Source organism: Sminthopsis crassicaudata, chromosome 1 (assembly GCF_048593235.1).
Source record: "Sminthopsis crassicaudata isolate SCR6 chromosome 1, ASM4859323v1, whole genome shotgun sequence".
NCBI classification, from domain to species: domain Eukaryota; kingdom Metazoa; phylum Chordata; class Mammalia; order Dasyuromorphia; family Dasyuridae; genus Sminthopsis; species Sminthopsis crassicaudata.
Window position 1 is genome coordinate 252,891,658 of NC_133617.1, and position 27,035 is coordinate 252,918,692.

At 33.8% G+C, this 27,035-nt stretch overlaps 2 long non-coding RNA genes across 3 annotated transcripts in view; both read left to right on the forward strand.

Annotated features, from left to right (window-relative positions):
• Positions 1–5,988, forward strand: part of LOC141553795 (uncharacterized) — a 68,210-nt gene extending 62,222 nt beyond the window's left edge. For both annotated transcript variants that reach the window (XR_012485645.1, XR_012485649.1), the window contains exons 4-5: positions 5,202–5,411; positions 5,771–5,988. This is a non-coding gene — a long non-coding RNA (uncharacterized LOC141553795). The remainder of the gene's footprint in view (positions 1–5,201; positions 5,412–5,770) is intronic.
• A 7,020-nt stretch (positions 5,989–13,008) lies between these two features.
• On the forward strand, positions 13,009–18,352 carry LOC141553807 (uncharacterized). The gene is made up of 2 exons (XR_012485651.1): positions 13,009–13,121; positions 18,264–18,352. It is a non-coding gene; the product is annotated as an uncharacterized LOC141553807 (long non-coding RNA).
• Positions 18,353–27,035: the final 8,683 nt, after the last annotated feature.

The following is a 27,035-nucleotide window of genomic DNA, read 5'->3' on the forward strand; positions in this document are numbered from 1 at the left end:
CATATTACTTCTATAAAATTCCTTGTTTAAAATATGTTGAAACTTGAACTTTTTCATTGTCCTTTGGCTCTCTACTTCAGTTCCTTGGAAACTATGTTATTCGATGATGCTCAATCACAAAATATTTCAAATATTCAATGAATGATCATCTAATATCTTACATTAAGCTATGCACTTGAACCCATATATGCCTGCTCATACTGTGCAACTCTTAGCTGTGTCGTTCCATAAGTTAGCCTCAGGGGTCCACCCAAAATGCTTTGGACATTATGAAGCTACTAGTAGACTACTCAGGCTATTTTACTCATCTTTCATCCTCTCTTGCCTGTGACTAAATTAATTTTTCTTCCTATCAATTTTCCTGATGATATCATTGCCATTCCTGATAACTCTTACAACTTCCTGATCAGAACTTAATATCAATTCATATCCTTTTACATGTCTTTCTATTAACTTCCATGTAATATTCATTTTGAATTTGGACACTTACTCAACATGACTACTGAGGTCTTTGAGAAAGGTAATTGAGAATGCCATGCAGAGGAAGACAATGAATTAGGTATTGGAGACACAGAAAATTCATAGAGTAATCTAAAGATCAGTAGAAAACAAGGATGAGGAGAGGGAAATATTCATGGATTCCATGAAATTCAAAAGAGAAAAAGTTAATGAGGAGCCACTAATAAAAGAAAGGCCTGAAAGGGACAATAGAGAGCATGGGGTATTTCAATTGTTTCATCTGGCCATGTGAGTGAGAGGGATGAGATAATCAGCCTCCTGTGAAAATTGCAATAGATGTAATTGGCTTGAATCTGATGAATAGTAGAATTGGATTTTTTCTTATTCATTTAGGAGTTTTAGTTGACTTGGAGAAAGATTATTTATATTAAGTATGAATCCTTAGAATACTTTTCCTCCTCAAAATTGATAAAAAAGTTATAATTCTCCCTTGGAATCAACTAGATACTTTCTAGTCCTTTAGAAATTTATTAATAGTCAAATTTCTTCTACCAAAGGATATATATAATCCAGTTTTTGAAGCTCATCATATTCCTGGTCCTCACTCAGAAGTCTCTGAAATCATCTACATGGCTTAAATGCAGGCTGTGGTATTCATTGGTTAGTTTATAATTGGTCCGCTTCCAAATGTGTGGAGTCCATGTGACATGGAAAAGCCCCAAGGAAAGAGGGCTGCAGAAGAAAAAAAAATCTTCCATATCATCAACTATATAACATATATTTGTGCCATTTCCCCTGAGGTGTTGCTTTCTTTAAAAGCGTTACAGCCTGGAAGCTGTTTTCACTATACTCATCTTGAAGTCAACTTTTCAGCCTTTAGGTACAAGTATATTACTGAAACAAGTTTAATAAAGAGGCCTCAGGTGTTTTTGAAAGAAAAATCAGATTTGCAATTAGTGTTTGGTGGTAACTCAGAATTACTAATTGGCATTATCTCACCATCTGAGTTGATGATGAAAACATTTATTTGTTTTAAACACTCCTTAGGCATTTACTTATATCAGTGACACATTCAAAATGAATTCACACTGTGGCAGTGGGTAAGTGCCTACAATGTAATAGGACCCCTATTTTTCAAAATGCCAAATGAAATGACAACAAAACACAACATAAGATGTTTCTTTTTTATGTTTCTTTATTTCTCCTGTCCACACTTATCATATGAAGGAAGAACAATAGAAAACAAACACCTCTCAGTTAATGTCTATAATTCAAGGATCAGATATGGTTTAAGACCACTAAGAAAAGTTTTCCAAGACAGGTCTATAATTGCTGCAAAAAATGATGGTAGAGTCTTTCTCTCTCTCTGTCTCTCTCTGTCTCTCTGTCTCTCTCTGTCTCTCTCTGTCTCTCTCTCTCTCTCTCTCTCTCTCTCTCTCTCTCTTCCTCTCTCTCTCTCTCTCTCTCTCTCTCTCTCTCTCTTCTCTCTCTCTCTCTCTCTCTCTCTCTCTCTCTCTCTCTCTCTCTCTCTCTCTCTCTCTCTCCTCTCTCTCTCTCTCTCTCTCTCTCTCTTTTTGCATACATGCACATATGTTTTTAGGGGGAAGATCTATGTTTTCTTTCACAACATGACTTTTGTGGAAATATTTTGCATAACTTCACTTTCTTAATGGGGGCTAAGGATGGGAATGAGAGAAAGAATTGAACTCAAAGTTTTAAAAATAAATGTGAAAAATTAAATACAAAAATAAAATTTAAAACAATGTAAAAATGGTGAATAGAGCAAATATTTGGTAAATTTGGACAGATCATTGGATCAATCAGACTTCTGCATTTTCTAGGTGGACATATTAAAAACAGATTTGATAAAAGGACTGATATGCTTCTCAGTTCCATCAATCACAAAAAGGAGGAATACAGAAAAGACTGTACTCACAATACAAATAGTCTTTCCTTTACCTTCTTACAATGAAGAATTTTGTATGGAATCCATTGCAGCTAATTGTAAACAGGTGCATCTTACGCTTCTTCATAGCAACCTGCTAAGACATGTCATGGCTCCAAAGCTTAACTGGGTCTAATTTACTGTGATTTCTGATTGGTGATGGGGACCTGGAGTGCTTTCAAGAATTGCCCTGCTCTTACTTGTTGGTATCTCTACAAGAATACTAGGGTTATTACAAAAACACTTATTATATTTGCATTCACGTTCAGACTTGCTGTATGTTTCAGCTCTTGAGTCTTTAACACAGATATGCTGTTGTTCATTTCCCCCTTCACTGAATGCAGCTGTTTGGTAGCTTGATACCCAGAGATGCTGAAGCAGGATAAACATACTTGATCTCTTGATGTGGAGAATTGTTAGAAATATTTGAATTTTGGTAGTGAATTCTGGATCAAAAATTCAGATACCTGTCCTTGAATATAACAGCTCCATTCTAGCCACACATACCAAAATTTTTTGTAATTCTAAACACAGTTAAACCCATTGGATCATGACTAAGTTGACTCATCTCTCAAGTAAAGTCTTCCATTATTCCTATATACTAGGATGGAGACCCTTAAGTTTATTAACTTAACTTATATTTTCTGTCAACTTACTTTTTTGGTCAATCCATTAACTTTCCAAATGTGTACTGATTTTTCCCCTCTTGCTACTCCACTTTTCAGAAAAGTCCAAAAATGTATTTAACTGTTTTCTTCCAGTAATCAGCTATGTGACCTTGGCCTAGTTATGTAATATTTCTGGGTTTCAGTTTCTATCTATAAAATTTGCATGATAAAATTTCCATGACCAGGAATATAGTGAGGAAAGTTTTATATATACCTTAATATGTATAGGGATTGTTGGTATTATCTATAAATTTAGAAACAGGCTCTTGGGCTATATAATTTCTAATGTTCTGCTGAACTCTTAAATTCTCTGATCACAAGCCATTGCTATTTGGTCACTAGTTTTTTCCATTTTTTTGGCGGGGGAGAGGAAAGAACCCAGATCTTCAATTTCATCTGTCTAGAGAATACCTGTTATAGAAACTTTGCCTACTAATGAAGTTTGATAACTCATTGATCTCTAGTATTTTGATGAAATAGTATGATATAATACCATGATGTTAAATAGAAACATGATCCATATATAAGGATTACTATGAGCTGTTTATTGACTTTGTTTTAAAATATATTATCATCTATATTTTGTTGTGTTTTTATTTTGTTAAATAGTTCCACATCACATTTTAATATGGTTTAGGCCACACTTGGGAATATTGGGATCACATGAAGCCCATGGATCACATATTTAATATCTTTGGTATAGTGAAATGTGCACTGTTTTTAAAAATTCAAGAACAGGGTTCTGTTTCTAAATTTGCTACTTACTATCTATCAGTGTTGGGCAAGTTACTTGGCATCTCATCATTACTGTTAAGAAACAAGGTGTAGAGGAGAATCTACTAACTTCTAATCTATGCTTTTCCCACTAGACCATACTCCTAGGGAAATAGCCCATTTCTTTGACAACGCACCCTGGGCAAAACTAGCAATATTTTCAAATACTTCTTGAAAGAAGATTATTTTGCAAAGGTGGGGAAAAAATCAGAAGCTGGGATGAAAGACTTTTTGGGGACAGAGAAAGAGGATAGCTAGGCCTTTTAGAATCGACTGCAAGAAACATGTAGAATAGTGCTAAAAGAAACATCTCCCTACATTTAAACAATAAGTTCTCTAAACTGAGGTTAAATCTAACCAAGTTTAGAGGTCACCCAAACTTGTCCTTTAACCTTGAAGCAGTCCAACAGAAGAAAAATGAAAGGCATCAGTAGAGAATTTCAACTCCTGAAGCTAACCTAATGGTGGAAAGTTTGCCAAAGAACTTCACAACTCTTTCTGAAATTGTTTTATTGTTTAATTACCAATCACTAAGTTGAAATCTGTTGGTATTTCATAGGCTCTTTGATAATGTCTAGAGCTAGAGAAGACCTTAGAACTCATCTATGAAGGACTCACATTTTAAAGATGAAATGAGTAAAGGAAACTTTTGTAGGCTTTACCAAAATAGAAATGAAATCCTCATGAAAGTTTTTCAATGAATGTTTTACTCAAAGAAATATTTTTTAAAATTAATTTGAAGTTAACAGACATTATAGTGGATCATAATGATATGAAATTCTCAAGTCAATCAAAGTTTTTTTTTAAATTATTGCATCTTTGTGGTATTAAAATATTTGGGTTCTCCATCTATATTTATATGCTAGCAAACCAATAGTAACAAACTAGCATAAGTGGATATTGTATATAACTTTTTAAGGAAACTAAACCTACCTTATGTAATGTTTAATCAAAACTGTACTATCAAACTTGGGTCATTCTTATATGCAAATAGGAAAATTAATTTCAACCAATTAGTTTAGGTTAAACAAATTGAACTTCTGTTTGTGATTGGGAAATTTTGTCAAATGTTAAGAGTGAACACGGTGACAAATTGAGATCAAATCTTTTGACCAGTGGATCAGCAACAGAAAAGTACTGAAATTAAAAGTTATATCCTATTTCTTAGTAAATAGTACAAAAGAATGAAAGTTAGAGTTTTGAGTCAGGTATGACATGAGCAATGTGCCCCATTTTGCATCTCTGGAAGATGCTTCAATGTGACATTGTGAATGATATACTGACCAAAATTTAAATCTAAATAAGACCTATTTGCGCTGAACATTTCTGCTTCATATTTCTTTCCCTGACTATAGGTGACTGAACAGCAAGAGATGGACTTTTGGGAAGTTGCTACCTCAGTAGTCCTTGGATTTCTTAGTCAAAGGAGATTGATAGCAGGTGTTTTCTGCAACAACACTTTGTCAGAGAAGATGACCACTGATAGGAGCATGAGTCCAAATTATACCAGGACTTTCTGGAGATATGGACCTTAAAGGAATTATTCACATTTATGTAGGATTAAGGTAAAGGTCAAATTACTATTAAGCTATCTCACCAAATATTTCATTTAAAACTATTTCAAGTATCAAACTATTAGGACAATGTAATAATACTTTTGGCTTGTTTCATCCTTTTAAGTTTTTGTCAATGTTCTCTTATGAGACTTTTGTATATTATACTTTTTTTGTGGGGAGGAAATAAATACTTGTGTTATATCTGATCAATTTTGTATTTTTAACATATCTCTCATATATATTGAAAAATCTCTAGGCTTGAATCAGACCTAGCCTTTAAGTGATATTTCCTACAGGCTTTGGCAGAAGATATGTAAATAACAAGATGAAGCAATATAAAAATAAAAGCCTTATCTTTTGCTTGATAGGTTAGGATGGATTCCCCAGGACTGAATTCAGTCTGTGGAAGGCAAGAGCTGAAAATCCTCTGCAATAGAAGATGCTTCTGCTCCTTTGGTGAACAATAGACTGACATAATGGATATTGATAAAGATAGAGATAGTTATCTACTCAGGAATATACCGTATGCTATTGTAATCAAACTTCCAATGTATTCTTACAGGAAAAAGATGTAATGTGATTTTACAAGAACATATAAACTTAATAAAAATATTTCATGCTTTCTCTTTTGTCTTGCTTAGTTTTTATCATTCTTATTATCACTACCCTTTAAACCCTACTTTTGTGTCTATTGTTTTATTCTGTTCTTTAAATTTTATCTCAACCTGACAGCTGAGTCTTTCCATATACAAAAATGATCATGTTTCAATGACATTTGTGTGAATAGGACTATACTTACACATAGATTTGTCCTTAACAACTATATAAATATTGTCATAGACTATACATCTTTATTCTCACTCCTAAAGGTTCAAAGCAAGATAATATAACTGGATACTGTGAATAACTTTATGATTCCTCAGCAGTTGTGGCCATAGTGGGTTTAAATTTAAAGCACTTTGAAGGCACTCAGAATGGATAGAACCAATGGAAAAGATGAACACCATCACACACACATATACAAATCACACACACATATATAACATATACACATTTCTCTCTCTCTTTCTCTTTCTCTATTTGGGAGAATATAATTTAAGGAAACTGGAATCATACTGAAGAAATTTGGAGAAGAAGAGTAAAATCTAACCTACTTGGCCTTTTAGGCAATGAGTACCAAAAAACCCTGAAAAAGTACTAAGACCTAACTTACCTAGTCCCCAGGTGGGGGCCATAGAAGCCAGTGCTATATAAGACCATCTCATTGGAGAAAAAAATACTTCTTTTGTTTTACTTAGAGTAGCATTGGTTAAATTGTGTTTTGTGGATGACTTATGGTTTATGACTCCACAAAATTATCTGAAAAGTTACACAAAGAAAGAAAAGTTATAAAGCTAAATTATAATACACTTCAGACTTTGCTTTGTCCTACTTTGGACATGCGTGAATTGTAGTTAATTGATGGTAAGGATCACTAGATTTTGGGTTTAATAAGTTATGGGGTTAAATTTGCCCTCTTATTTGATCTAGATTGAATTACTGAATGAGATAATTGGATCAAATATGGAAGAAAACTCAGAGAACTGCAAATATGATGACCTTTCACATTTCTTTCCCTTGTAAGAAAATGAAATCTCATTGAGGTAAAGTGACTTACTTATTGTAACACATGTTAGTAAGCATAAGAAAGGAGATATGAATATATTTTCTCTGACATGATATTCTTTCCACCATACTACACCATTCTATATAATATCTGTCCATTTACTGTCTATTTTTATTTTCTTAAGATATAAGTGCCATTTTGTCTAATTGACTAAAATGAATATTAAGCAAGATACTGACAATGAAATTAGTGTTCCTAAGGAGAGGGATGGGGTATGTAATTGGGATTTCACTGATAGTGCAAATCCTTGGGTGAGAACACTCGATTAATATAATTTATTATTTTAATTAATTATACCAATACACTAATTATACAAATATTATAATAATACCGTTTTCTGAAATTTAGAGTCAGTGACTTGCCTGGGACACAGCACCATTCATTCAAGATATGTCATGGTAAAAATACAAACTAGGTTAAATTCAAAATTCCACATACATGATACAGGACAATTTTGGGCCCTATACTTGAGCTAATGATAAAAAAGCAAGCAAACAAGAACTTAACAATCCCTTTCAGAGATCTAATATGTATACAGCAAGTTAAGTAGAAGACACATACAAAAGAAACAAAGTCATTTGTGGAAGAATGGAGAACTAACAAATGGGGGGAAGGACATAAAACTGCTTCTTGTAAGAGATCATACTTAAATTGAGTAAGTTAGAGAACCCAAGGAATCTGGGGTGAGGAGAGAGGATATGAATGACAATCTGTGCAAAGGCATGGAAGCTGGAGATGAAACAGATGATGTTTTCTGTACAGAGGATAAATTGCTGTCTCCAGTAGATATGCTACTCTAATTGCTTCCAAACCATAATACACTTCATGCTAATAAATAATCATCTCTCTTTCATTAATGGTGGGTTAATATTGCAATATTCAGAATAAGTGGATCTGAAAATATAAGTAAAACAAAACCAATTATATATAATGTGGTATTATTTAGTCATATTTTTAGAAAATAATTTTAAAAATATTTTAATGCAAGTCTTCTGTCCTTATTAAAAAACTGAATAATTGCCACACTAGAGTAGGAATCTCTACAGGCCATGAAAGTACAAGATGCTTTCCTTACCTAGAGTGATGTGATTCACTGAGTAAGAATAAAGTTGAGTTTATCATTTAGGAAAATTCCATGCAATTCTATGTATAAGGTACCATGCGAGGTGTTGATACAGAAATGAAATGATAGAAAGGAGATAAGACAAATATGTGACTAGTTATAATATAAATTCCAGTCCCATTTAAAGCCCTTCACAATCTGGTTCCACCCTGTCTTTGTAAGTTGATTACGTTAACTTCCTAGCATTGCTAGCTACATACTGTCCAAAGTTATTATTGTTGTTGAGTCATTTCAGTTATTTCTTATTGTCTGTGATCCCTTTTGGCAGAGGTACTGGAATGATTTGCCATTTCCTTCTCCAGCCCATTTTACAGATGGGGAACTGAGGTAAACAAGGTTAAGTGACTTGTCTAGGGTCATACAGCTAGATAAGTGTCTGAGGCTGGATTTGAATTCAAGTAACTCCAGGCTCTATCCACTCTGCCAGCCTGGATGGCTATTACCAAAGTCATTCTTGTCATCCTCTGCACAGAACATTTCACTGATTTCATCTCAAGGCTCCATACCTTTACATATCCTTATATCCTCTCTCCTCACCCCTGCCTCCTGGGTTCTCTAACTCCCTTCTATATCAGTTGACCTCTATATCAGTGTGACCTCCTTTAAGAGGCAGTTTTTGATATCCACTATTTGTTAGTTTTCTAGCCTCCACAAATGACTTTGTTTCTTTTGGATGTCTTATATTTACTTTGCTGTAAATATATATTAGATCACTGAAGAGCACTGTTAAGTTTTTTTATTTTTATCATTAGCTGAAGTACAGGGCCTGACAATACACAGCAGGGGCTTAAGAAATACCTGTTGAATTGTATTGATGGTTTTTTTTTTGAAAAAAAAAAGACATGCAAAGAAAATGCTATAAAATTCATTTGAGGGAAGAGAAATCACTTCCAGTTAGAGCTTCATGGGAAAGATGCCATATGAGCTGAACCTTAACAAAAGGAATTGCAGATAGAAAGGGATAAGACGTACCTATTTTAGGTATGGAAGATAGTTTGGGCAAATACATGGAGTGGAGGAAAGGATATGGAGAGATTGGGGAACAGTTAGCAGTTCAATCTGACTTGACTATATATATAGAGTCCGTAAGAATGTTGAAAGAATGGAACTGTAGATTGAAGCCAAAGTAGGAAAAGGTTTGAATTCCAGAACAAGGAATTTGACTTTTATTATGTAAACAATGATTGTCACTATAGGTTTTGTAGTAGGAGAAGGATGGGATATGAGTGGCTGTTTAGTAAGATTAACTCTAACAGAGATATATGAAGATATATGAAGAATTAATTGAAGTAAGGAGAGACCTCTGACATTTTGTTTTGTTTTATTTTGTTTTGTTTTGTTTTGTTGTTTTTAAATGGAGAGATTTACTGGGACCAAATGGATTCATAGTTGGTCCCAGGGCTGAATGAGACTATTGTCTCCAAGAATCCTGCCATGAATGTCAGATATAAGATTCTTTTATAGGGTAACAAGAACAATGAAATAATGGGGGAGGTACCTGGATGGGGATGATCTAAGGGGGGAGGAACCTAATCATCCTCTGACATTAAAGGCAGCTAAGTGGTATTTTGGATAGAAGACTTAATCCTGTAGTTAGGAAAACTTGAGTTAAAATCTGCCTCGGAGACTTACTGGCTGTGTGATTCTGAACAAGTCACTTAACTGCTCTTGCCTCAATTTCTTCAGCTGTAAAATATAGATAACAATAACAATTGACTCTTAAAAGTTTTTTCGAGGATCAAATGAGGTATTGGCAACATAAACGATAGGTGATATAATAACAATAATGATCATGATAATTGTTTTTCAAAACCCTCCATATCTGGCCCCTTCCTACTTTTCTGGTTTTATACCTCTATTTGCTTCATGATTCAAAACACTGGATGGTTTGCTGTTTCTTTCACATGACACTTTATCTTCTTTGTACAGGTTGTACTCATACTTGGAATGCTTTTATTTCTTCACCTCCACCTCATAGCTTCTCTAGCTTTCTTTAAGATCACCTAAGTTCCACCCTCTTACCTGATCCTCTGCTACTCCTTCTGTCTCTTGAACCTTCCTGTCTAAAATAACCTTTCATTCATCTTGTGTATATCTTGTGCAAGGTGGCACAATGAATAGAGCTCCCTGTCTGGAATCAGGAAAACTCCTCTTCCTGAGTTAAAATCTGATCTTAGACACGTAATAGTTGTGTGACCTTGGGCAAGTCACTTAATCCTGTTTGCCTCAGTTTCCTCATTTGTAAAATGACTTGGAGAAGGAAATGTCAAATAATTCCAGTATCTTTGCCAAGAAAACACCATATGAGGTCATGAAGTATTAGGGATGATTGAACAAAAAAAAGCATTTCTTGTCTGTACCTAACTATTTGTCTCTTCCACTAAAATATTAGGTTTTTTTTTTTGAGGTCACAGACTGATTTTACTTGTCTTTCTATCACCAGCACTTAGCATAGTGTATTTCACATGGCAAGTATTTAATAAGTGCATGCTGACTGGATGACTGGAGGCAAGGAGAATGGGTAATTGGAAAAATGGTATTATTCTGTTATTTCCTATTCCAATCTCTTAAGGAATTAGTAAATTAATCTTAATGAGCTGCTTAAATACTAATAGATAATATTTTTAAACTTAATTTTTTTGGGGGGGATGTTTTTTAACTTCCAATCAAACATGACTTAGTGTAATAGATTGTTTTAATTATTTAGGAGGGTACAAATGAAAGTCTGTTTTGGAATTTCAGATTTTTCTACTTCTAAAGCCAATAAATTACCATTATAAGAGCTGTTTAAATTGTTATTTCTCTGTTATTTCAGAAAATGAAGGACCAGATGATGAAAATGGATTGAACGGATAGATCTTTTTTTAAAAATTGATTATATTCACTCATTGGTGATTAACACCTTTTCTCCAAGTTTGCCCTCATCAGGCAGATCTTATTGCCTCATCAAGCATACAGAAACCCAGATGGCTTTCATCATTTGAATAGTACTCTTTGACAACCACCAACAATAGTTTTTTAGCCAGAAAGCAATCAGCAGTTTTCCTGACTATAGGAGGGAAAGGGGGAAAAGGAAAAAGTCCTATTATTTCACTAACTAAGAGCTATAAATCAGGAACATTCCCATGTCACAAGCAAGATCTAAATGAAGTGAATAATGGCAAACAACTCAACTTTCTAAATGGTGGTCATCTCATTTACTAAGTGTGTGTAAAGACCACTAGGAATATGGTCACTTCATGTATATTTAGAGTTCCTTTAGATAGGCAACATTTCCTTATTAAATGTGAAAAGAATATAGATGCTTCCAGTGTTAGAAAAAAAAAATTAAAGCAGAAACAAGGCAGAGAACCTTACCATAAAAATGACAGAACCAATCAGTTTTAGCTAATATGTATTTTCATTTCCAATGCTCTCTCAGAGGTTACTTGAGGTGGAATAGATCTATTAGGAGGACCCAGCTTCAGTTTGTTGCTCTTGGGCTCTGTATCACATTTGATCACACATAGCCATGCAGAGTTAGCTTAGCTTGATTTCCTACAAGGAATCCGGCAGGGTTGGAATACCACATACTAATGATTTGTAGTCCAAGGCTATTCCTTATTGGGGGACCTTGGGCAAATAATGTAACATTTCTTGTTAAAATTCCACCCCATGTAAAACAAAGGGCATAAATATAATTTATAATTTAAAACCTACTTTTAATCTACCTTTCAAGTCTAATTATATATAACTCCCCTTCAGGCACTCTATAGTCTAGCCCAACCTGAATGACCTTGTTACTATTTCTTCCTCAGAAATGATGTTTCATCTCCTTTCTCTGTGCTTTTGCACACCTGTGCCCCACACCTGTTATGCATTCACATTCCCCTTTGAGAATCCCTACTTTCTTTCCAAGCTTAGCTCCAGCTCAGCACCTCCCCATGAGGCTTTTCTGATCCTTCCAGATGCTAGTATCCTTATTTTAAGCTATTTTAATTCATTCAAAAAATTCTATGTCTTCAACCATAGCACAGGGCCTGGAAAATAATAGGTTTTTAAATGCTATGGCCTTCATTGTCAAATATATGATTAAGCAGTGTTGGGCTGCCTTTGCCTTCCATCTACCAATATTCTCTCATTTTTATGAGAGGCCACCTTTACTTTTTGGGTAAATTACAGAACAATCCCAAGGCACTATTTTTTTTTTCATTGTAAGGAAAAGACTATAAGAACTAGTGCCCCAGATAATTTTATGAATGGATCCCAGCTCCTCAGTGGGGTTTCGATAGAGTTTCAAATAAGCATTCTTAGAATGCTGAAATAATGCCTTTCAGTGCCATGCCCGAAAGTGACTTTATTTTTGCAAATTTAGAAGGTACTCATTTCTGGATACTCACCTTGCACTCTTTGCATCCCTCCTTTTGTCTTTTAGGACACATAGGTGAGTTTCAAGTTTCTCTGTTTCACAATTTTTTTTGAGGCTAGGAGTTTATTTTTCTCTTTCCTTCCCTTTTCCTTTCCCTTCCTTTCAGGCTTTTAAAATCAAACTCTGAATGTGATTAATGATGACAGAGATTAGGAGCATAAAGTTCAAGAGCTGAACTGTTTATTTGTTTAAGAGAGTTGTTTTCTGCATGTTTCTCTCCGGAGCACATGCTCATGAAATGCCTCAGCCCTGTCACGGGGCTGGAAGGACATTGTTTGAGAGGAGGGCTTATGTTGAACATAGAAATTAAGAGGCAGAAGGTTGCTCTTGTAAGGGATTCCTGGGCCCCTTTAAGTGGGACTTTTTTAAAGCCTCGGGCAAAATGAAATGCATCTCATTTGAGGTTTACCTCAGATTCTTCTCTTCTTCCACAGGCAGGAGTCTGTCTGATTGCTGGATCCAACATATAGTTAGAATCAGTGGGAGTTCTGCATGCAGTTTGAAGAAGGAAACAACTTCAATGTATGTATATTTTATTATAACAATAGATATACAGTTGGAAGGAACCTTAAAGGTCATTTAGTCCAATCCCCCGACCCCATTTTACAGAAAGGGAAACTGAGGACCATAAAGGGAGAGTTACCTGCTCAATAGTCATATCATTAGAATTTAAACTCATACCTCTTTTCCCTATACCACATTGCCTTGTGATTAGAAATATGGATCAGGAATCAAGACACCTAAATTCTTTAAAATTATTTTTTAAGATCCAAATTTAGTAGGTTACACTCTGGATCTAAATCTTAGGAATCTTCTCCCCACCTCCCCCCACCCCCTGCACTGACGAGTTGCATGACTTCCCCAAGCAGGCTAGGAACAAGTTTATCAAGACTATTCTGGGATACTTGGTCATAGTTCTTCTTTTCCCAGTGGAGAGATGAGAAGAAAAGTTTCTATTTTCTAAATGGCTACTCAAAAAGTTCCAATCTCCCTCTGAGGTTGAGGTAGCTCTGCCTCACTGTAAGAGCTACTGTTCCAGTTCTCTCCCACATCATTCTTCCCTTTCCTTCTTTACCATAAGCAAACCAGTTGTATAGAAGTGTTGTTTTTTTGGAAGCCAGGTCTTTCAATTCTGGGATGCCTTTTTTTCATTTGTTGCCTTGGAAGGTGTACGGAACTCCAGGTGGTTCAGTGAGTTAAAGCTTCAGTGTGTAGGGCACAGGTACTTATTCAACTATTCCTTTTACACTAGTGCAAACTGGATTTATATAACATGTGTGGGGATTTAATGTCCCCAATTTTGAAAACTAACAGGACTCCAGTTAAGGTTTTCTACAGCTCTTGGCTATAATTTGCTTTATTCAAAGCAATTATTTTGATTGACTTGAAGAACCCAATTTAAACATTGTTTAGCAGGTCTTGGGCACCTCCAGGTGTGGTAAACATATGCCCTAGGGAGTACAAATTCCTATCTAATCCAGAAGTAGCCCTTCTGCTAGATGTGTCTTGCTCCTTTTAAAGAGCACCTCTGCACTTAATTATTTCCCTGTGATTTTACAGCGACATTTCCGTGGGAAAGAGAATAATGTTTCTCTCAATTATTGTCATTTTTTCCTTTCAGATTCAACATGATGAACATATTAGCTTTCAGGAGGGTAATTGCCTTGACAAAATGATCCTCTTCTGCTTTTCTTCATCGGAAATGGATCATAATTGAAAATAAATTGATTTTTCATCATGCCACCCTTCTATTTTAAAGGAGGACATTGGGCTTTTCAATTCTTTATTGCTCAGGCACTTTTAAAAGTTTGTCCTTCCTCCTACTTCCATGCCAAAAAAGAAAAACCTGCCAGAAGTCAAGTACAAAATGCTATTTTTTATTATGATTTGTTTTGAGGATTTTCAATGTTAAATCTTGAGGTTTAATTTTTCCCCCCTTTTAAAAATCTGGGATCCTTATTCTTAGTGGGTTGATGCCAAATAGTTCTTTAAAATTATAGCATCCTCTTCCTGTTTTCAAGAGCTATCTGAAATCAACTGCTCATATATAGTCTTGTTGCAAAACACAGGGATTAAATTAGGCTGTGCAAATCTAACAAGCAAAAATCCTAGCAGAGCAGGTGTCATACTAAGCCCTTGCAAAATTGAGTATTACATTCATGACAATATATATGTAATAATATATATTGATAGAGTGCCAGGCCTGGCGTTAGGAAGATCTCATCTTCATGATTTTAAATCCTGCCTCAGACACTTGGGAAAGCCACTTAACCATGTTTGCCTCAGTTTCCTTATACTTAAAATGAACTGGAGAAGAAAATGGCAAACCACTCTGGTGCCTTTCACAAGAAAACCCCAAAATGAGTTATTAAGAATCAGACAGGAGGGAAATGATATCATCAATCATATGTGTTCATCCCTCTTTCCCTTCTTCCACCCTTACCATGTCAGTTAAACTTTTAAACAAGACTCTCAAACTCTGTATAATCTTTTTCTAGTAAAGATCATTATTTGTAGATCATACATGGGTCAGGCTATAGAAAAGCAGCTGAGCCAATGAGAGTAAAGGTTTTCCTCCAGAAACAGATGAAGAGATAGAGGACCTGGATCTTTTACCCTGATGATGTTACATGACAGGAGAAAAGAAATTGTTTTTTTTTCCTTCCCTTGTTTCTTTCTTTTTTCTTTTAATGTGATTTACCTTGTCATCAAACTTGCTTTTCTAAATCCCTATCCCCAGTATATTTTCTTTAAAATTCTCTGAATTTTTTCACTTTTCCTTTTGCAGTTGTAAAAATACATTTTGTTCTAATTAAGATTTGTATTGATATAATCAGTACCAGCACACATTTGAGAAAGAAACACCAATTTAATTCATTATGTCAATAATACCAGAAATTTAGGGAAAAAGTAGTAGAAGCACAGATTAGGTAGGAGAATACATTGGCTCTGTGTTTTAGTAATGGGAATTAGTATGGTTTGCAATATATAGCAATCTGCCTTAACCCTCTGCAGTTTGTTTGGTACAGTTGATACATGCTGAACTTATAGTTAGGAAGACCTGAGTTCAGATCCAACCTCAGACAATTTTAAGTAAGACACAATCTATTTCAGCCCTAGCATCTCCATTTATAAAATGGGTGTAGTAACAGTGCATACTCATGGGATTGTTGTGAAGATCAAATGAGATAACATATATAAGGTTCTTTGCAAAGCTTAAAGCACTAGGTAAATGCTCCTAGTTATAATTAATCTTAAGAGGAAAATTCTTTCCAGAAAAACAAAATCAGAAATAGCAGAAAGAGCTACATCTTTCTTTTTTCAACATTAAAAATCATTTGTGTAACACAAGGATATATTTAAAAATAATGAACACAGAATATTTTTTTTCTGTGGGACACATTTGAATATTATTGAAAAGTTTGAGATATGTAGTGATTTCTATCCTACATGCATGTGAAAACCTACCAGCCCTATCACCTAGTAACTGGTACATTGGAACTAAATAAATGTTTGTTGATTAAATGATTAAGGAATTCTTATTGAATCTATGTGAGTTGATGATCTAATCCTTTTTGTCTTGGTATGCCCTGCTTCTCCTCAGAAACCAAACTTGGAGATATTATATATGTGAAGTACAATGAATGGTACAGCAATGTAAGTTATGATAACGACATGAATTATTATTAATACTAATCATTATTTTTTTCCAGAATGTGTCATTCCATCTCCCATGGCTGCTTTCTATGTTTGTAGAAGCGTTGTTTTTGTTTTCCATCATTCTACAATATCATTCTATTGCATCTAATTTCGCTGCTGACTTTTTTCTTGTCATCTTACTTTGGTTTGCCATCAAGATCATCTACTGAGGTGACTTGCTGTGTTTATTATATTTTCTACCCATGTTCTATCTGTCTACTTGCATAATAACAAGTTTCAAGCCTATGTTGGCAGAATCTAAAGGCAGAACCTGAAGATATCATGGTTGGGAAATTTGAATTTTAATCCAGATATTCAATAAATGTTATTTATAACATATTGAATAAAACTGAAATCTGAGATTTAAAATTCATTAAGAAGCCAAATGAGACGGAAAGGAATATGGGTGGAGTTCCGAAGCTAAGAGCCACATAGAAGAAAACTTAATACCAGTTTGATTTATACTCAATATTTTTGAGAACCCCCAGCATTGGGTTTTTGTATATGTGAATTATAGTTATTGATTTTTGCTATATGAAATTAAGATGGATAGATTAAAATTATTAACTCCTTTAAATAATAATCAGCCTATTTTATATTGGCATAAATAGTATGATTTTATGAAAATAACTATATTTTCCAAAGTAAAAAGATCGGTGAGAAGAATAGCATAGTTTTACATATTTTTGCAAATCTTTTTAATGTTTGACTTAATAGAAGACAGCTGGAATTTCATATCTCCTTCTGCAATAAGTCTGTTGTGATAAGTTTTTTTGGTTGAAATATATATGAAGGAAATCCAGCCTTATACATATGTATATTAATAAGTGAATAATGTATTAATATTATTATGAAAATAGTTTTGACCTCAAAGGCTCCCCTGAAAACACCTTGGAAAGCTACAAAGAGCTAGTAGATATACTTTGAGAACCATTGCGATAGAGGAAAAAATAATTACTTCAGATACTCTAGCTACAGTAGACATATGGTAGATAAAATATGTTGTGATTGAGGAAAAAAAGATTTGATCTTTCAAGCACATTGATTTATTAAGCAATTTATGGTCATTTCCCAACAAACTGGGACTAGACATTCTCAGGTTAGGCCCAGACCTCAATATAGGGGGACTGAGTTTTATACATTAAAAACAACTAATCAAATAAAATTTTAAAATTTTAAAGAAATTAAAAGGAAACAGTGCAACATTAATTTGATTTCTAATTAGATGAAAGAATGGGAATTTTCAACTTGGAAGGGGAAAACAAATAAATACATTTCCTTGAATTTAGAAAAAGAGGTGACCCACTCCTCCCCAAGTATCTGTAAACAAAGTGATATAGAAATAATAACTGATGAGTATAGAGCCAGTTTTCAGATAAGGCATATTGGTTGCTTGAGATGTGTAACTGAGAAAACTCCTTGCATCAATCTTTGGATCTAATCATGTTTCTAAATTAGGGCCTAATTAGAGGAATAATTAGGTCCTATTTAGAGAAATACTCTAAATAGCAGGGAAAGGTAGTTCACTTTTTCAGCCACATAGACCTAGGTTCAAACAATATCCAACTGAATAAAGCTTTCTCCCAAGTCAGAAGTTGAACTAGACTCATAATTTAATAGAAAGGGCACTGAACTAATTCCAGAATTGAGTTACAAGATGGTTTCAGTGTGGTTCACACAATTCCCACAACTCACTTGTTCTCTTAATCCCTCCTTCCCCCAATTCTCTCAACTTTTGAAATACAGGAGTTAATAAGCAGGAAGAGAATAAAGAAAAAAAAAAGGATCTTCTGACAAAGTTCTTAGGCTTTGGTATAATGGATTTCTGGTCTATCAAATGTATTACTTTCATTCTGCAGGTTGAAACTCATCCATGTGTTATCAATATGTGTATTTCTTGTTCTTATTCCACCAATACTGCTTTGATAATATACCCTAAAAAGTCTTCTTCTGGGTCTTTTTTAGGTATTTTGCAGAGACCAGTGCAGGACTTGAGCAACCTACATCTAACTTCTCAGCCTCATGGCTTGATAAGAAATTCAACTCATTTTCTGGTATTGTGTCTTTAATGATATCTGATATGCTATTTTTTATATATGAGCTTATTTACACTCTACGTATTTTCCATTACCTTTGTCCATTAGTTCATAGTATCGTCATTGCAGATGAAAATGATTTACACATTGTAAGAGGACTTATGGGACTTTTCCCTATCATTTGGAATTGGGGCACCGGCAGAAAATACTCTTTTAAACCATTATGCCATGTAGTTAATGGTGGGATAATATGTACATAATATGTGTGAGCATGTGCATACATGGACATATTCATACACACATGTATTCACTGATATACATGTGCATATATGTGTGTATATATGATATGTATATATATATATATATATATATATATATATATATATATATATATATATATATACACGTTGTACATATTCCTTTAATTTTATTTCTTTAGATATCATGGCATTTTGTGATTTGTAACATATAGAGTTAAAAAGTTGAGCTTTTGTAACAGAGTATCATCTGGGCCCGCTAGAAGTGCAGAGGAAATTCCCAGTGCAATCCATTCCGATGTCTTATTTTTATGCATTTTTAGCTAACTGATGATCTGTCTGTATTAACAGTCCAAAATTGACATGCCAGTTCATTGGACTGTTTATGCAACTACATGTCATCATTTAGTTGATATGAATTTGTCTTCTACTTGATTTTAGGTCACTCTCTCTTGAGTAACTCATTATAGAAGTCCTATAGAGTACCAGGGCTTAATGCAATTAACACAGTATTGTCAATAAACAAGAAAATCTGGAGAAGCTCATTATTTTCGGACATTTGGACTTTGCACAAGACATCTTTCATGACATGCTAGCAAATTATCACCCACATTTGGTTTCCAGGATTTGATATGAAAATGAAGGTCATTCAAGGGCTTATCAATGACTAAAAGTAATTATAAGAACTAGGAATCAAATAAATCCATTTCACCAATATTGTATAAATATAGTTTAATTTAGAAATGAAGTAAATTCACCATTCTATAAAATCATAGAATTATAGAATTTCAGAATTAAAAACCACCTTAGAGATCAAGTCCAAAGCCCTAAAGATGGAATGTTCTTTACAATATAGTTGATGGAAAGCATCTAGGTACTACTGAGGCCTTAACTATTTTTTTGAGATAGTTATTCAACTTATGGAGTATTAGACAATTTCTCTTTATGTTAAGTCAAAGTCCACCTCTCTGTAAACTTTTGCCAGGTGGTTATGGTTCTGCCCTACAGAATTCTAATGAAATTGAATACATGTTTCAATTTATTAGAATAAATTTAATCTCTCTTCCATTGTAACAATCCTTCAAGTAATTGATTAGGGTACTTCTTAATACTTAAAAATTCCAATATATTATCTGTTTGTCCTTGTGTGGATCTAGAGACAGCTATGTGGTAGGATAATAGCTAGAGTGCTAAATTTGGAGTTAGCCTGAGTTCACATTCTGCTTCATATATTTATTAGTTATGTGACTTTGAGAAAATCATCAGTTATCTCACTTGCAAAATGGATAATAATATCACATACTTTACAGAGTTGTCATTAGGCTCAAATGGAAGCTCTTTGTAAACATCAAAGTGCTATAAAATGTGAACTATTATTATTATGATATGCTACTCCTTTATTTAAGATAGTCAAATACTCTCGGCAATTGTGATCATGGGAAACTTGGCCAATAGGAATATCTGGAGACTCTCTGTGTGGAGCTCTTTAAAAATGTCACTTTCAATCAATGAAAAGATAAGAAATTTAAGGGTATTATGAAATATGTCAATATCTCTTGCCATTATGATCTAATATGAAATGTTTTAAATAATCTAACAGACTAAGCATTACATTCAAATTAATGGGAGAGGGAAAGTATCTTTGGAGAAAGATTTCCATAAGTAATGCAAAAGTTGGAATTAATTTATTTAAATTAAAACAGGAGAGAGAAAATTTCATTTTTATCAGTATATGTGTAACAGACTATTCAGAAATCCTATTCCTAACTGATCAAAATTTAATAACAACTCATATTTAGAATGTACTTTACTGTTTGAAAACAACCCTGTAAAGTGAGTAAGATAAATATCCATTTTTCTTATTTCATACCTGAAGAAATTGAGGTTTACAGAGATTAAATGAGCCCATGTTCACAACACTAGTTGAAATATCAGATCCAATATTTGAATTAACTATCTTCTAGGGCAGTCAGAACTCTTTCTACTAAACTGCCATGGAAGAAAAAATCTATAGAAAACTTCCATACTATCCAAATTTCAAACCCTGAAAAGCTTATAGGATATAATTAAGAGATGCAATTATAGTCAGTAATTTATTAGGAATTTGGACAGACTAAGATATGAGAATATGTTATCTTCAAGATAATTATTTTTAAATCATTAGCTTAATGATATATTCAAATATATAAGAATATATACATTTGTACACATACATACAAAGTTGTATGTATGTGTATAAATATATATATATATATATATATATATGTATACATATGTGTATATATATATATATATATATATATATATATATATATATCAATAATCAAATTTAGCACCAACTAATATTGTCCAAGATGAGAAAAAAAATGAGGAGCTTCAAAGAATTAGGGGCCTTTTTAGACTTTTTCCTTCTTAGGTTATTGACTTGATTAAGATAAAGGTTACTAGGTTGTCTTAGACCAAAAGAAAACGGAAATATATTTCAATTTTCATAAATACTCTTAAATTTGTGAAACTTTCTTTTCCCATTTAATAACATATACAAAGTTTGAAATGTAAACAAAGTAACTCTTCATTATTCGTAATGGCTTATGAGAATGGGATGGGATCTTGAATATCATCTCCTAATTCTCCTGCTGGGGAAATTAGAAATTATTCTCTTTCTAGTTTCCTTACACATATAGAAACATAAATAAGTTCATTAAAACTTAAAATATCCTGAAAGGAATTAGACTTATTCTTGGTGAAATCAAAATAGAAAAAGTCACACTTTAAATAATAAATTAAAGGATGACACATGTTTTTATAGTAAATTTCTTTAAAATAAAGAAAATTTCTGTCTTTGCACATATCATCACTCATGGTAAGATGTAACAGAAGGCTGTTGTTTTTTTTTTTTTAAACAAATTCTAGTTGATAAACTTTTTGGAAAAACTTCTTATCAAAATGTTCAAAATTATCTCTTGATATCAACTTGCACAATTTTCTCAAATTACCCAAATAGTAAAACAAAAACAAAAACAAAAACAAACAAAAAAAAACCAACCACCACCACCACCAAACATTTGACAAATAGGCTTGTGGGAGCCTATCTTTAATCCATCTTTAACTAATGACAAGTCCAATGACTTGAGTAATAATAGGAATTTGGCATCCTTCATAGATTGGTATTTAAAAGAGAGTTTGTTTTGTTTGTTTCCTTCAAGATTAGGAAAAGATGGTTTCACATACTCTTGCCAATGGAGGAGATTAACTTTCAAATACCTCCCTCCTTTCCTCTTCTTCCACCTATTAATGATGACTTTCACAACCCTTTCAGTTTATATCACACTGATAAAGAATGTATTTCTCTGTTTTCCAATCATATAATAAACAACCGAGGTTCCAGAATAGGTATCTGGAAATTTAGGCTACTTTCATCATTGCAGCTGAGCAGCATCGTAAGTTTTTAATAATGAAATTGTCATCACATTGCTATTGGTGGTTCTTCTTTGGAGACTTCCTAATGTTCCCCAAGCTACTGATTCTTTGAGCTTGAAAAATATTGGGAAAACTTGGACACAGTGACTTAGTGTAGCATCCCTGAACATTTATGGTGGTAGGAGGGAGCCTTAACATGAACCCTATTCTTTTTGTTTTGTTTTGTTTTTTTCTCTCATGACCTTAGAGTCTAAAAGTGAATATTTTCTTCAAGCTTCTTTCCCTTCCCAGAAGGGATTAACTTTTTGAATTAACTTCCCTTTCTGATTAACTATTGGCCAAACTGGGATTAGACAAGAGGAATTTCAACCTAAATAAAATGATGACCTAAAATATATCATGAAGGAGAATTTTAATGAAAATGTTTGCATTATCCTTGTCCCTTGGATATGCACATAACATTCTGAATATTCCTATAACATTCTGAATTTCATATTTATTTGGTGACAGAGTCAATGACCTGAGTCATGATGAAAATTTGGCTTCTTTTGTAAACTGGCACCAAACAAAGAGATTGTTTTATTTTGTTTGTTTCCTTCTCACCTGCAGGCCATATTAAATTGTCTCCTAGCTGTTAAATGAATTTGTGCCCAGACAAAAAATTGCTTTGAGGTTTGCATAGAAGAGTTAGGAAATCCTTGTCATTCTCCATCACTATTAAGCAATCAGTTTCCCCAGAAACCTGCTTATGTTGGACCAGATAAGCTGTCAGCACTCTGAGTGGCCTTTCTTTGATGGAGAACTTCTTTTCTTCTGTTTACTTAAAACCAGCTTAATTGTTAGAGTGTATAAGGACTGGTTAATAGGTTCCCTCAAAACCTCTGAGGAGTCTTGTCCTCTCTTTAGGGGTATAACTGAAAAAATCATAAGTAAAATGTCAAAAGATAGGTTTGCTAATTTCAAGGAGAAAATGGGAGTTTATGTATTGTAAAAAAACTATAGCTTTGTAAAAACCTTATGAAAGAGTCTTGGTTTTTTGGCCCCCTTAGACTGGCTTTCTTATAACAGATTGAGATGTAGAACAGTTAGAATTTGGGAGTATAAGCAAGCCAATCTGTATTGTTTATATAGAAAGGTTCCCCAGAAGAGAGGCAGAAGCAGAGACATAAGTAATGAGCACATGTGTTTGGAAAGAGTATAAGGTACTTATAAATATTATAGTGGCGTCGCTATAGTTAAAGGTCTGGCAACATTTCCATTATAAATGCTCATTGTCAGGAGTTTAAAACTCAACTGTAAAAATTCCAGGTTGCAGCTTGGCATTCAGAGATCAACTTGGGAACAAAGCTTTTACTCTATTCCCCCCACCTCCCTCTCCACCATCCAATTTTAGGCAGGTCTTTTATTCAATTAGAGTGCAAAGCCCATGCTCAAGTCTCTCTTCTCCCATTAATATCTATTACCTTAGGAAAGTTTCATGCTGAGAAGGGGTGAGTCTATGTTTTCCTTGAGAGCATTAGAGGAGGGAAGTGAAAGGGAGATAAAGAGAGGCCTTGGGGTTATTTCCCTTTGGAAATACCCTACCCTGTTAATGTTCAGTGTTGCTGAGGAAATCTAGGAAATTGTAGTGGGGTCCCATGATCAGTAGGACTGTGGTACTGGGAATATACACATAATAGCTAGTGTAAGACTTTTAAATCCTAAAGAACTCATATTTGACAACAGGACATTTGCCTCAACAGTTTCTTTAGGATCCATTAATGGTTTATAGGGGAAATCTCACTGCTGCTGTCCCAGGAGATTTCACTCTCCAAAGTAAGGAATATGTTTTATTTTTGATCCACAAACTTTACCATTGAAGTAGAATTGATTGGAAAATCTGGCACAGAGAAACAGGAAAGTAATGAAAATATAAGTAGAGTGGAGCAGAATTCAGCTGCAAACAATCTTATGCTAACAAAACAACTTTTGAGAGAAACATCTTTTTTAAAATGCTAGTATCATGGAGAGAACTGAAATTAACAAATGTGCTTTTTGATGAGTATTAACCTAAAGTTAAGATTAACTTAAACAATAATGGTCTATAGTGTGTATCAACTTCATGTCTCCTGTGGATTGTGCTGGTCACCAGGAATTGTTATGTAAGAGGTAGAAGGCACATTGTTCTATGTGTAACAGCCTGATTGCTATAATTGCACAGAGACTTAGGGACCTGGCTCTGGCGCTGACGTTTCATGAAAATATCATCTAATCTAGTCCTCACAGCCTCTGTCTCTTATACCACTAAATTATCCTCTCTATTGTTACAGTCTTGTAGCAACTGCAAATGAATGTATTTTCCTCAACCATCAGACTGACATGAGCTGTGTCACCAGAGACATTCTGAATTGTTAAGGCATAAAGAAAAGATCCCCAAGACAATTTATCAGGAAGCTCAACAAAGCCGAGAATGTGTGCCAGGAAGTTTGTGGATCTTAAGATGTTTTTATTTGTTAAAATTTTCTTACCTTGATGGATGTAAGGCAAATGTGAAAAAAGAGACTATTTTAAACATAGGAATGCAATATTTGTTCTATCCATGACTTTATCACAATGAGTCATCAAGTAGGGATGAAATTTAAGAAAGCCATTTTAATTTTTCTTCCTCTCTTAGTCTAGAATCAAATTTGACCTTAAACTAGTGTCAGCCATTGAATTACACTGTCATTTCTTTTTTAGAAGAGAGAAAGATTCCAGATCAAAGGGAAAATTACCAGCAATTACTATCTCTTCTTCATTCACATTTGCTAAAATAGATGATTCTCATAAAGCAAATTGAGAAAGCAGTTTCTTGTGGTGGAAAGAGTACTGGGTTTGAAGTTTAAAGACTTGAGTTTGGATTCTAACTGTGCCACTTATAAGTTATGTGGCCTTGAACAAGTTACTTCAAGTTATTTGTACCTCAGTTTCCTCATTTGTAAAGTGAGAGATTTCTCCTAGAAGATTTACAAACTCCTTTTCAATTTTGTGTCTATCATCCTAAGATTTAAATGCTCAGGAAAGCCAAGCAAGCAAACAAAAATCATGTGCCCACTGTATGTAAAAAAATGCACAGGAAATAAAAATACAATAAATGAAGTATTCCCATGGAATATAATTGCATTCTTGCCATGATGTAGCTCCCAAGCCATCCAAAAAAAGGAAGATGTTCAATGTTAATATTTGTGATTTGACCCTATTGGATCATAGAAACTGAGATCTAGAATTTATGAATCCTCAGAAGGGGTCTAATCCAATTTTATTATTTTACTGATAGGGAAATAGAGGGCCATAGAGATTTAATGGATTCTTTAAAGTCACATGGAAGGGATTCAAGCCCAGGTTCTCTCTAATACTTTGATATTTCCATTGTACCTCTCTAAAAATAATATAAAAAGAAAAAATGGAAAAAATAAATATAAAAAGAGACAGGTGGAAGGAGGAAAGAAGAAAGGGAAAGCTAGATAGAGATACATATATAGACAAAGACACACACATGCACACACATGCATAGAGTGACCACATATGGTGAATCTTGAATTAAATCTGAGAATCAATATGGATTTTTAGTCTCACCTCTAAGGGTTTTAGCTTTCAATTGGACCCTAAACTAGGAGAATCAAATGAAATTATACTTTGTTCTAGTGGAATATGTGCCTTCTTCAGAAGCATCAGTAGTGAAAAGAAAAAAAAATTAAAATCCCCATTGTAGTATTTTAAGTCAATAATAAAATCAAAATTTTAGCAGTTGTAGATATAGAAATTTGAACATTGTCAGTAAAACTGAAAACTGCTGAAATGTGCTAATTATCCGAACAGGAACACTATTTCTGGAGACTGGTTACCTGAGTTTAGTTTTATATGCTTGTATTTGTAGGCCGCCATAGTTACAGATGAAGTGTGATTGTGTCTAAAAAACTAAACTGGAATTATTTTTTCCCTCCTCTGCCTTTCCATCTTTCTCCTACCTTGCCTTTTCTTGTTAAGTACCACCATATATTTAAATTGCTTTGTATTTGTTTCAATAGAGTAGTACCCAAATTCTGCCCTGGAGATCTCACAATCTAAAATAAGGTGGTAAGTGTGTAAGCATTTTAAAGATTGCCTTCAAGTGAAAAATAAACAAGGATATTAAAAAAAAAAGCTTTTCTGCTTTCATCACAAACTTTCCCTAGGTTTTTATATAGCCTTTTCCATCCTTTTTTCATCCTTTAAACCAAGGACTTGAACTGAACAAAATCAGAATAAAAATTTATACTATTTTATTATGTTCACCAGACAGAACTGAATTAATATTTCCTTTAATTATGTCTGTTTTATTAGATTTTGGGGGTAGCTTCTGTCATTACTTGCCTTTATAAAGGCTTTTCCTTATAGAAAGAAGGAAGAGGGAGGAAAAAAAAAGTATTGACTCTGCTAGGACTTTTTCAGTTGCCAGGAAGATGGAAATCTCAGACTAATTTTGACCTTTTTAAAAAAAATTGGTTGGTGTCCTTATTTCTTATGTTAAATTAAGGGAAGTAGTTAGTTTTTAGCACTAGCTAGAGCAGCCAGTTCCTAACATAACTATATTTGGCACAAGTTATAAATTCCTCTGTGAGTCTATTATATCTCTCTTCATAACTAGCCTAGCTAACATTTGTATTTTTTCTTCTGAATAATATGAGGTCTAATGAGCGTAGACACTATCCTTCTGGCTACATTAAATCTAGCACCATCAGTGTATTGGAAGAAGGAGTATCTTTAGATTCCTTTCCCCAACTGGAAGATCAGGGGGGGTCGTTTTTGGTTCTAGACAACCATACGGTAGTTTGGGGAGGCTTGCTTCTGCCCTTGTATGACTTATCACTGAATTTTACACTTGCTACTATAAGACAGTAATGTCAAATTCAAATAGCAATGGGACTATTAATCTGTGTAAAAGGATCCCTCTTGAACTTAGTTTACAAATGTAAAATTACCCATGTCTTAAAGCATTTTTATTTATTTTGTTAAGTATTTTCTAT